This window comes from Mus caroli, chromosome 9 (genome assembly GCF_900094665.2).
Source record: "Mus caroli chromosome 9, CAROLI_EIJ_v1.1, whole genome shotgun sequence".
NCBI classification, from domain to species: Eukaryota; Metazoa; Chordata; class Mammalia; order Rodentia; family Muridae; genus Mus; species Mus caroli.
In genome coordinates, this window is record NC_034578.1 from 90,072,821 (window position 1) to 90,083,175 (window position 10,355).

The following is a 10,355-nucleotide window of genomic DNA, read 5'->3' on the forward strand; positions in this document are numbered from 1 at the left end:
AAATGACTATATAACAAAAATTCACCGTATTAGTAGGAAAGATGGAGGGATAGAGAGATGGAGGAGAGAGAGAGAGAGAGAGAGATCAGCTTATATAATCATTAAGACTGAGAAGTACTCAGATATTCATTCACCATACTGGAGCCCCAAGAGAGAAGGTAATGTATGTTTCCAAGACTCAAAGACAAGACTCAAGGTCAAAGACAAAGACAAAACACCAAAGACAAAGGCTCAAGGACAAAGACTGGAAAAGAATCAATACACCCACTTATGAAGCAAGGTAGGAATTCCTTTTTACTTGTAGAGAGGTCTACCTTTTGGTTCTAGCTGGGTCTTCAGCTGTTTGGGGGTGAGTCCCATTTACATTAAGGGGACAAACTGCTTTATTCAATGTATCAATTAAAAGTTAATATATCACAAACACAGACATATTGAGAATAATGCCTGGCTGAACAAATGGGATCTCCATGGCTCAAAAATATTGACATGAAAAGAAAAAAACCCATCATGCCAACTACCAAGTCTCAGATCATGGGTTCAGGGAATATTTATTACCCTCCTTGCATGTCTTAGTTACTCTTCTATTGCTGTGATAAAACACCATAGTCAAGGCAGCTTATAAAAAAAGTNTTTAATTGGACATATATTTTCCAAGAGTTAGAGACCATGGCATACAGTAAAGGTTTGACAGCAAGAACAGCTCAGAGATAACATCACAAAAGGCAAGCAGGCAGCAGAGAGCACACTAGGAATGGCATGAGACTTTTGAAAATTCAAAGACCACCCCCGAGAGACACCCTTCTTCCTACAAGGCTATACCACCTAATCTTCCCCAAACCNCTCTATCAAGTAGGAAGTATCTAAACATCTGAACCTATGGGAGACAAGCTCATCCAAACCACCAGGCTGTTCTTGTTACTAGCTGAGATATAGGTTCAAGACAATGGCATAGATAATAAGCCAAATTACACAGGTTCATATGAGTGTCTAACTAGGTCATGACAGATAACATTCTATTAGATAAAACAAGGCNTGTTGCCAGCCCGATATTTGCATACCGAGCTTTAGCAGGAGAAACCACTAAGTCACAGAGCCAAAGACTCAGATGCAAAAATAGAAAACTAAGGAAGAGTGATGAAATTTACATACTAACACAATACCCCACACAGGCTACATGAGCAAGAGAGTCTGCTTGGGTACCTTTGCCCCTTCTTGAATAACTTTATCCTTAACCAAGAATTGTTCTACTCAGATCTTCAATGCTCTTTCTGAGCATTTTAATATATAATTAAGGTAATGCTTTTAATAAAAAAAAGAGGACAAGTGAACTGACTCACTGGGTAAAAGGTACTTGCTGCCAAGTCTAATAACCTGAGTTTGATTCCCATGACTCACGTGACAGCAAGAGAAAAGTGATCACCAAAAGTTGTCTTCTGACCTCCACATAACATATGTGCACTGTGGTACACACACACACACACACACTCACACACACACACACTAAATCGATGTTAGGAAGAGAATGCTCTGAAGAGTTTCATGTGCCAGGCAAGCTGCTGCTTTCACTGCGCCCATAATTTATGTTGGTTCATTTCTCTTTGGGGAATCACACTCAATTAAGAATGTACAACGTGTACGAGTAAGTCACATCAAAGCCTTCAGTGTGCCCCACTGGCCTATGATGAATCTCATCGGCTGCTATTTTGCTCAATTAACTACCATTGTTCCACAATTACCCAATCTATACAGTATGATCTGGGAGTCTCTAAAGATCCTTCCTCATCTTTGCCCTGCCTAAATAATTTATCGTGTGGCACATTAGTGGGCATGCCGTTCAGCCTTGCTTGTCAGAGAGTTCTTAGAAAACATGAGCCTCTCAGGGCCCCCTATTGAAGGTGAGATTGTTGCACAATTAGTTTCTGTTCATGCTGTGGCTTGCCTTTTTCTCTTCTTGTTTTATTAATCTCTCAACTCATTTTAATCCATAATGTGATGATACATGTTATCACAATGGTGCCAGAGTCTTTGTGCTCTTCTTGATGGAATATATGAAAATCATATCATGATCAAACACAGCTAATACCTTAAGGCAATGTGGAAATCACTCATAGATAATTGAAGGGCTTGAATGGAATTTTAATCCTTGGGAGGCAATATCTACTATTAGGATGTATGCTTAACCATTAAGATGTCTTATTACAAAAGAAAATCACTAATATCTCTCCTTGCCTTTTCTGGGATATGGTAGGCAGTGGGCAGGCATGTTCAGACGATGTAGTTCACGTTTAACACAGCCTGACCTCGTTGTTACCATTCTCTTCCCTTCACAGGTAAAGAAAGCAGAGAACCAGGAGAGCAGCAGACATGACCAGGGTTGTTTCCCAGAGACAGCACAGGCCCCAGAGCCAGGTGCCTGACAATGGCTGATTCCAGCATTCTCTCTCCACTAGGCTTCACTTCGTGGCTATTTTTAATTCTATGATTCAATGGTAAGCAAAACTTCTCACTTTTCCATGATAATTTTAAACATTAAGCATTATTTTTAAGTAAGACAAAATGCCATTCTTTGATATTGAAACTTGTTCTTTCAATTTGAGATTCAGACCTAAATTAGTCTATGGCACCCCTCTTCCCAAGATTCATATTGTCTCTGTCTCTTTCTCTCTCTCTCTGTCTCTGTCTCTCTCTCTCTCTCTCTCTCTCACACACACACACACATTTAAATATCTCTAAAATAAATTGTCCTCACACCTCTTTATTAGTGAAAGAGCTTTGCATCTGCGCCTCCAGAATTAACATATTATCTCACGAATCATTTACAAGGCTACTTTGATCTTTAAACTGAAATTTTCACAAAACTGTTGTTACTTTTCTTAGGAAACAAACATTCCTGGAAGTGTTTATAACCACTCCTCCATACCAGTGTGGATGGGAGGCCAGTTAGAAGCCAGTGCTGAAAGATAAGCTCCCGAGACCTCGGCAATTTCATCTTCCTGTCACACTTAAAGACCTGGCACAGACACAGGAGATTCTGTGCATGAAACTGAACATCATTAGGTAGATAACGAGTGACGAGTGGCAGCTGGGTATTTTAGAGAGGACAGACTGGAGTCCTTTGTGTATCTCTCCTAACTCTAAGACAGTATCATTAACTCTACACACGTCAGAGCTTCGCCCTTTTCCAAATCACGTGAATTTTTCTGTTAAATGGGCCTATCGCACTGCCACAACACTCAAATCCTGTCTTCTGGGATGGAACAGCTCTAAAAAGAATACTGAAGTCAGAAATTCCAGTTGGTGTTTCAGGTCCATCCCTGGCTAGCTTGTAACTCCTTCTGACTATTCCTGGCCTCTGTGTTCCTTAGGTATCATCCATTACAGAAGAGCATACACATGATTATGGATGAACTTTCAGCTAGTCCATTCCAAGTAAGAGGTTACGTGAGGGTTGACTGTATCATTATGGATAGTTTTACAGCTATCTCAACATAAATATGAGGTTGCTTGTTATTTTTTTTCAAAACATGTTTTACAGACTTTGGGATTTTTATAAACATTTGGAAAGAATAAGTATTTGAGACAGTCTAAGATTCTAGAGGGAAGTGTAAAATTTAATATAAAGCACCTGCGTTTTCTGTTCCAAACACCAATTGTAACTATCAGAAGTTTGCTATTTAGACTTTGAGTCTGCTTAATGTAGTGTGTGGTGTTTTGTATTCAGTTGAAAGGTTATGGTTTTTAATAAGAAAGTTTTTAAGATTTAAAAAGAAAATCCATCGGCTATCCTTTCCACTGCATATTTTTCTTCATAAATAAGCAAAGGATGCCCACATATGCATAAGGACTCAGCTTGATTAGCTACTATGCTAAGTCTAAAATGGATAAACACCATGTGAATTCCTCCGATATAAGCCCACTGTCTATATATCCCAAACCCCGCCATCCTATGAACACTACCCTTTTGGTAGATTCCAAAGGCAGTTAAATTACAGCTAATTAGTGACGCACTATGAGTCACAGCCGCAGCCGTACAGTGCCTTGCCCTGATAGGTCTTGGTCAGGGAAGGGTTGTATCTTGATTAAATTAGTAACCTTCTATCATAAGAAAAGGAGAAAGAAAAAGAGTCAGGGAAGAGGCCTTCTCCTATAGAGCATCTGTACTTTTTTCCAATTTAGAGAAAACCTCATTTATTTATATAATTGTATGTATCATCAATAAATCATNCTGCTGAGCATATTGTATCTAAAACCCGCCTTGTGGGATTTTCAGCATGCTTGAATATGCCAGAGACTACACTGATATAAATGACTGGCATAAGCTATGCTGTAAAAATGGAGTGCTCTGCCACCAGTAGCAGTGTTCATGAGAGAACAGCCCTTTCCCTCCTGCCTCGCATCCATTTGTCTTCCAAGAAACAAGCATGCAAAAGGGAGAGGTGAAAAGCCCAGAGTTTCTACAAGCAAGTTGTGACTTTCCAATATTCATCGTTTGATGAGGGAGCACCATAGCTCACATACCAAATGCAAGCCAAAATCAAACCAGGTAATATTAGTGTACGTCTAATAAGACTAAAGTGGGTTCTCTCTCTCTCTCTCTCTCTCTCTCTCTCTCTCTCTCTCTCTCTCTCTCTCTCTCTCTCTCGCTTTTAAAATATGGTTTCCTCAAGGAAACTTCCCATGTACCCTGGGAGGACAACCCCTGGGAAAGGAGCTAGCTTGGGAAAAGTGGGCCTGGTTTGAATGTCACAGTGTCCACAGAACAAGCCTGCTGTTTTTCTTCATATTTTACCAGAGGCTTTTCCACTACTAACATGGGACCAAAGCAAGTCCCCTGAGCACCTTCTATAGGCCAGAGGCTCTCAGGGGGAATATGACACACTGTTACCTTTCACAGCTTGGAAAATAAGACACAGAAAAATTAAGTAATTACTACCCCCCCAAACCTTAGAACTCTCAGGGAACAGATCTTGAAGTTCTCTGTATTTGGAAGCAAACTGCAGATGCCCCAGACCCTCTTTCACTTTATAAAAGCAACTCTCAAATAGAACCCTTCTATTATTCCATGAAGATGAGCGCCTACTACTAACTCAATGTTGTGAGAATTCTATAATATTTTAAATGAAATGCTATAACCAAGTCTAACAAAGCCACAGTTGCTTAAATTCACCCAACGTGCATAAAAATGAACAAAAGTTAGCTATCCGTGTGCATAAAGTTTGGCGGTGTTTTGTTTTGTTTTGTTTCTTACATATTTAGCCTGCTCCTGGATCTGCCACTTCATTCCTTACAAGAGCTTCCTAGAAAATGTAATCCTCATCTTTCATGATCAGTTACAGTTTCCAAAGATGGCGGTGTCTAACCTAGTTTATCCCCAAGCAACAGGAGTAGGAGTGAGATGTCAGTCATCTCATTGCCTTGGCCTCAGTGCAGACCTTTATTTGGCAAAGCACAGCCACAGTGTCAATGTCCTGGCTGAATATAACTCTAATTCATATCCACAGTCTGTCTCTCTCCACAGCCCAGTGGCTCTTTCCTCGCTGGTGCTGTTGGCTGCTCACCAATCCCTCCTCAGTTGTCCTTAGAGAAATTTAGGGTCGATTCCAGAGCCACAGTCCAGTGAGTCTTTCCTTTATTTTTACCACAAACATTAAATAGTGTGTGTGTGTGTGTGTCTGTGTCTGTGTGTGTGTGTACGAACACACATATAGCCATTCTTATTTTATTTATTAGAAAAGACAAAGCAGCATGGCTTCACTTTCTAAAGCCTGGTGACCGAACAAGCCCAGACAAGAAGTAAATTCAATTTGTTCTGGGATTCTACAAGCTTTGAATTTCCCACCATTTTACTTCCCTAAAATCTTGTAAAGTGTCACAACCACACACACACAAAATATACTGTCTATGTCTTTAAACATGAGTAGATAGTAATTAGACTCTGCATTTGATAATAAAATGAGCCTCGGGGGGGTTTCAATGTTTGTTCATCTCAGGCAACATGTACTTACTTGGCTCCCATATAAATTTCCATGGCCCTTAATAGCTATTTGCTGCCAAAAGAAAGCAATCCATGAGTTTCAAACAAGAGCAGAACAGCACTAAGTTCTACAAAAAATACACAAACGTGGACCCAGTGTTTTGGCTGGGAGTATTCTGGAATGGGGACCACATTATGATGTCCTAGTGTCTGTGTTTCCTCTTCTACCACCTAGTTTGCAAACCTTTGTACAGACAGCATGTGAGCAAAGGGGATTGCTCACCACCTTACTCCCTCACATAGGACATGGCTGCAGATGGCCCACACCCATGCCGACTCATCCACTGCTCTTTGCTCCCAATAAAAGCTCACTCTGACAACTTGCCAACAAAACCGTTCCTGTGCTTGTACATGATTCTTGGAGAAAGGGATAGAATACAAATCAGAAGGGAAATTGGTAACTGAGTCTCCAGCTTCCCCCATTAAATGAGAACACTAGGAGTTGTGAGTATCTACCATCTCTCTTTCTGACACCTATTAGATAAAACTTCAAAGAAAAGTCTACACAGAGGCAGCCCAAGAGGGTTGCAAAATATGTTCTTGTGATTATTACCAAGTACGCTTGGGGACAGCCAGTAACTCTACCCTATATGTAGAACAAGGCTGGCCAGGTGCCTGNCGGGGTTTCTTAAAGAAAAGAGTAGTATTCATTCACTAGGATCCCTGTGGCAATGCAGTATGGACAGGTTAGAGACTTACACAACAGAAATATACTGTTTCTCATATCTGAAAGCAAGACATACAAAACCAAGGCTGCTGGCCCTGTTGGTTGTTCTGAGGCCTGAAAGGCTAGAGGGAATCACTTCCAGGCCTCCCTCCTTGGATTATGGATGGTGTATTGTCTTCCTGTCTCTTTATTAACACTTATCCCCTATGTATGAACATGTCCAGCTCCATTGTTTACCAAAAGAAAGTCAAATTAGATCTAGGCTCACCCTCACAGCCTCACTTTAAGTTGAGAACCTTCACAAGAATTCTGTGTTCCAGTTCAGAGCCCACATACTCCCTACAGTTTCAGGCACTGGTCTAGGACCAGGTTCCACCTTGCTGAAATGTCCCAAGAGATAGGAGGAGCTATATACCGCACTGAGTGAATGACCTCACTGGGAAAGGGCTAGCATTGACCTCACCTGGAGGAGTGTGAAAAATGCCAACCAAAANATACTNACTTCCTAGGCCTATACTGAGCATGACAGCAAGCCCTATTCTATCCTCCTTGCTTCTAGTCATGTTTAGGCCCAAAAGCTTTGGGTAAGGTGGATCTGAGCTCCACACTTTCAAGGATACCAGGTTGTAGAGACTCTCCCTTCCCACTCAAGCACATCCTAGGCCTCCCCGCCCCCCAGACATTAGAGGCTCTCAGTGGTCCCTGACTTCCTCAATAAATTCAATTCTTTGGCCAGGATAGATTCTGCCTCCTACAAGTAACGTAAAAGTACTAGAGGTTAGGACTACCACACATGACAGATTTCAATCCAAAAGAAAATACCATTGCCTAAGTATCATGAGGAACTTTAGNAAAATTGTGCTATAATTGTGCAGAAAGCTAGTGTATGTCACCAAATATTACTAAGGGGCTGGTGCATGCACAAGCAGGGTCAGAATAAGAACCTAACCTGATTGAACACACACACACACACACACACACACACACACACACACTATTCTACACTACCCTGTGCTACACTACACTATCAATGACAAAAAGCAAGATTAAATTTGTAAATTGAGTTATGCCATTCCATTTGATTCTAATGAAGACTTTCCAATGCAACCAAATCTGATTGATTTTTAAGCTACAATTTTCATCCATGACTAAATTAGTAGTTGAGCACAGATAGAAAACCTATCTGAGAATTGCTTTTATATGCAATAGAAAAGTGCCCAGGACTCAGTGTTCAGTAGCATGTTAGCGGGACATTCACACTNGGCTGTTTCACTCTGGGTGGTGGGCATTATACTTGTGCTGTAAGCTAATGGAACATCAAGCCGCCACACTGGTTCTGCTTCATTTTCACACACTGAGCCAAGTGTTTCATATTTATACAAAAGGACACCGAAGCTCAAGACCCACAACTGACCTGACGAAGCTTACACCACTCTTGGCAGTGCACACAGTGGTTTTATATTAGCTTCTTTCAACTTCTACCCACTGACTTGTCTCTTGTAAAGCAGACGTAAGTAAAGAGAACCTTCACAGACAAGCTTGCTTTGTGAGTTGTTTCTCAACCAGCATGCACCAGCATCTGTCCCATAAATATGTTTTGTGGGCCACGAGACCTAGCAGTGAAAGGCTGCAGATACATCAATAGAAGCAACTCAAAATTAATACTCACCCAGCATTGATTGGGTCAGTAACTAGCCACCTAGCTTCTTCCATGAAAAAAAAAAATATATATATATATATACTTATAAATTACATTACAGACATCAGCCAAGAACACTGCTTCCATGTTTACAAATTGGTTGTCATAGTTCTGTGCTTTCTCAGCACNTGTTTTCCCATATGATGAGCACATAGGAACCAAAGCTGGAAATGTGGAGAAGGAGAAAAATGCCTACTACAGAGCATTGGAGTGTTGAGCTTTGGTGCCATGGCTTTTATCATAGAGTAACTATATTTCAGAGTCACCTGGTATGGCATATGGTGTCCCCAGATAGCANCAATAGTCCCTTATCCCTCTATCCTCTTCCACCAATGTCCTCTTCCTGTATTCAAAAGCAGGCTCTGGGAAGAGGAGATGGCTCAGCAGTTAAGTGTGTACTGATTCTGTAGAGGACTTCAGTGTGAGTCTAGTAATCATATCAGACAGCTCAAAACCGCCTATAACTTTAGCTCCAAGGAATCCAATATCCTTTTCATGTGTCTGCAGGCATCTGTAACTACACACACATGTACACACATACACACACACACACACACACACACACACACACACAAATAACAAAATAAAATACAAGTTTTTTAGATGAAGCTTCTTGGTTGGCTAGGGAGGGAGCTCAGTGAACAAAGTACATGCTATACAAGCATAATAGCCTGATTTGGGTCCCCAGCATCCATGTAAAATCTGAGTATGGTGATGTGTGCCTATAACCCTGTCACTCAGGGTAGGATGAACAGAATATGCTGGGTTAACATTGTAGCAAAATGGTGAGCTTTAGGTTTAAGAAGAGATTATTTCTCAGACAATAATGTGGAGAGTGACAGAGGAAAGTGAAACCTGAAGTTAACTTCTTTTTTCCATATGAATGGCTACAGATGAGCATGNCTGCACATGTGCACACACATGAGCATACCTGAACATGTGCACATGCACATGCGCACATGCACACACACACAAACAAACAAACACATGAGAAAGAGAGGAGAGAGAGAGAATGAAAGATACACCAAATTTTGCAAGACATTAAAAAAAAAAGGAGAAGAGGAAGTCTTTTTCCTTCCACTTGAAGTTGAACTGACTTAGTGACCTCATTGACTTTAGTGCTCTTTACATTTCAAATCTAGATCTTGAATGAACTCAAACTTTCACTGCTGGTCTCTTGAAAGACAAAAATCCATGTGGAAACATAATTAGAACACACAAATGGGGAATGATCACATGTCCTGAGAATGCCCCCATTACCTACTACCAGACATATGTAGCTAGCTCCCTTAGCACAGGCTATAGATGAGACCACCCTGAACTTTCTCACAGAGCCAATTAACAGATGAATTCAGACCCTTGGATGATTCCTGACTGCAGCCAAAATGCCCATGTTCCCACTCACAGATGACAACTGCAGAACAAGTCAGCTTATAGAAGGCAGCAACTGAAGAGCATTAAATGCAGTCCGGCACTGGTGTCACAAACTGAAAATTATAGCTTTAAAGAAACATTCAAAAATATTCTCATTCACAAACAAACAACATAATTAACACATGAACAAATGTCTTAAATAAGTATCTCCCCAAAGAAGAAAATAGATGCCAATTAAGCCCATGAATTAATAGTTAACTTTACTAACAAAATGAAAATCAAAACCACATTAAAGTGGCACCCCATGCCCACTTGGATGATTGCTATCAAAGTAAATAATAGAAAACAGCAAATATTGATAAATACATGCTGCTTAAACTTGACAGTTGTAACTGTCAAGGTAACCATACCAAGGGTCATCCTAGACAGGAGTATCAATCAGGGATTGTCTAGATCAAATTGGCCTGTAGGCATGTCTGTTTGCAATTGTTTTGATTATTCACTGAAGTAGGAGGAGGACATACTCTGAATATGAGCAAAACCTTCTCATTGGCTGGACCCTGAACTATAAAAAAAAAAAA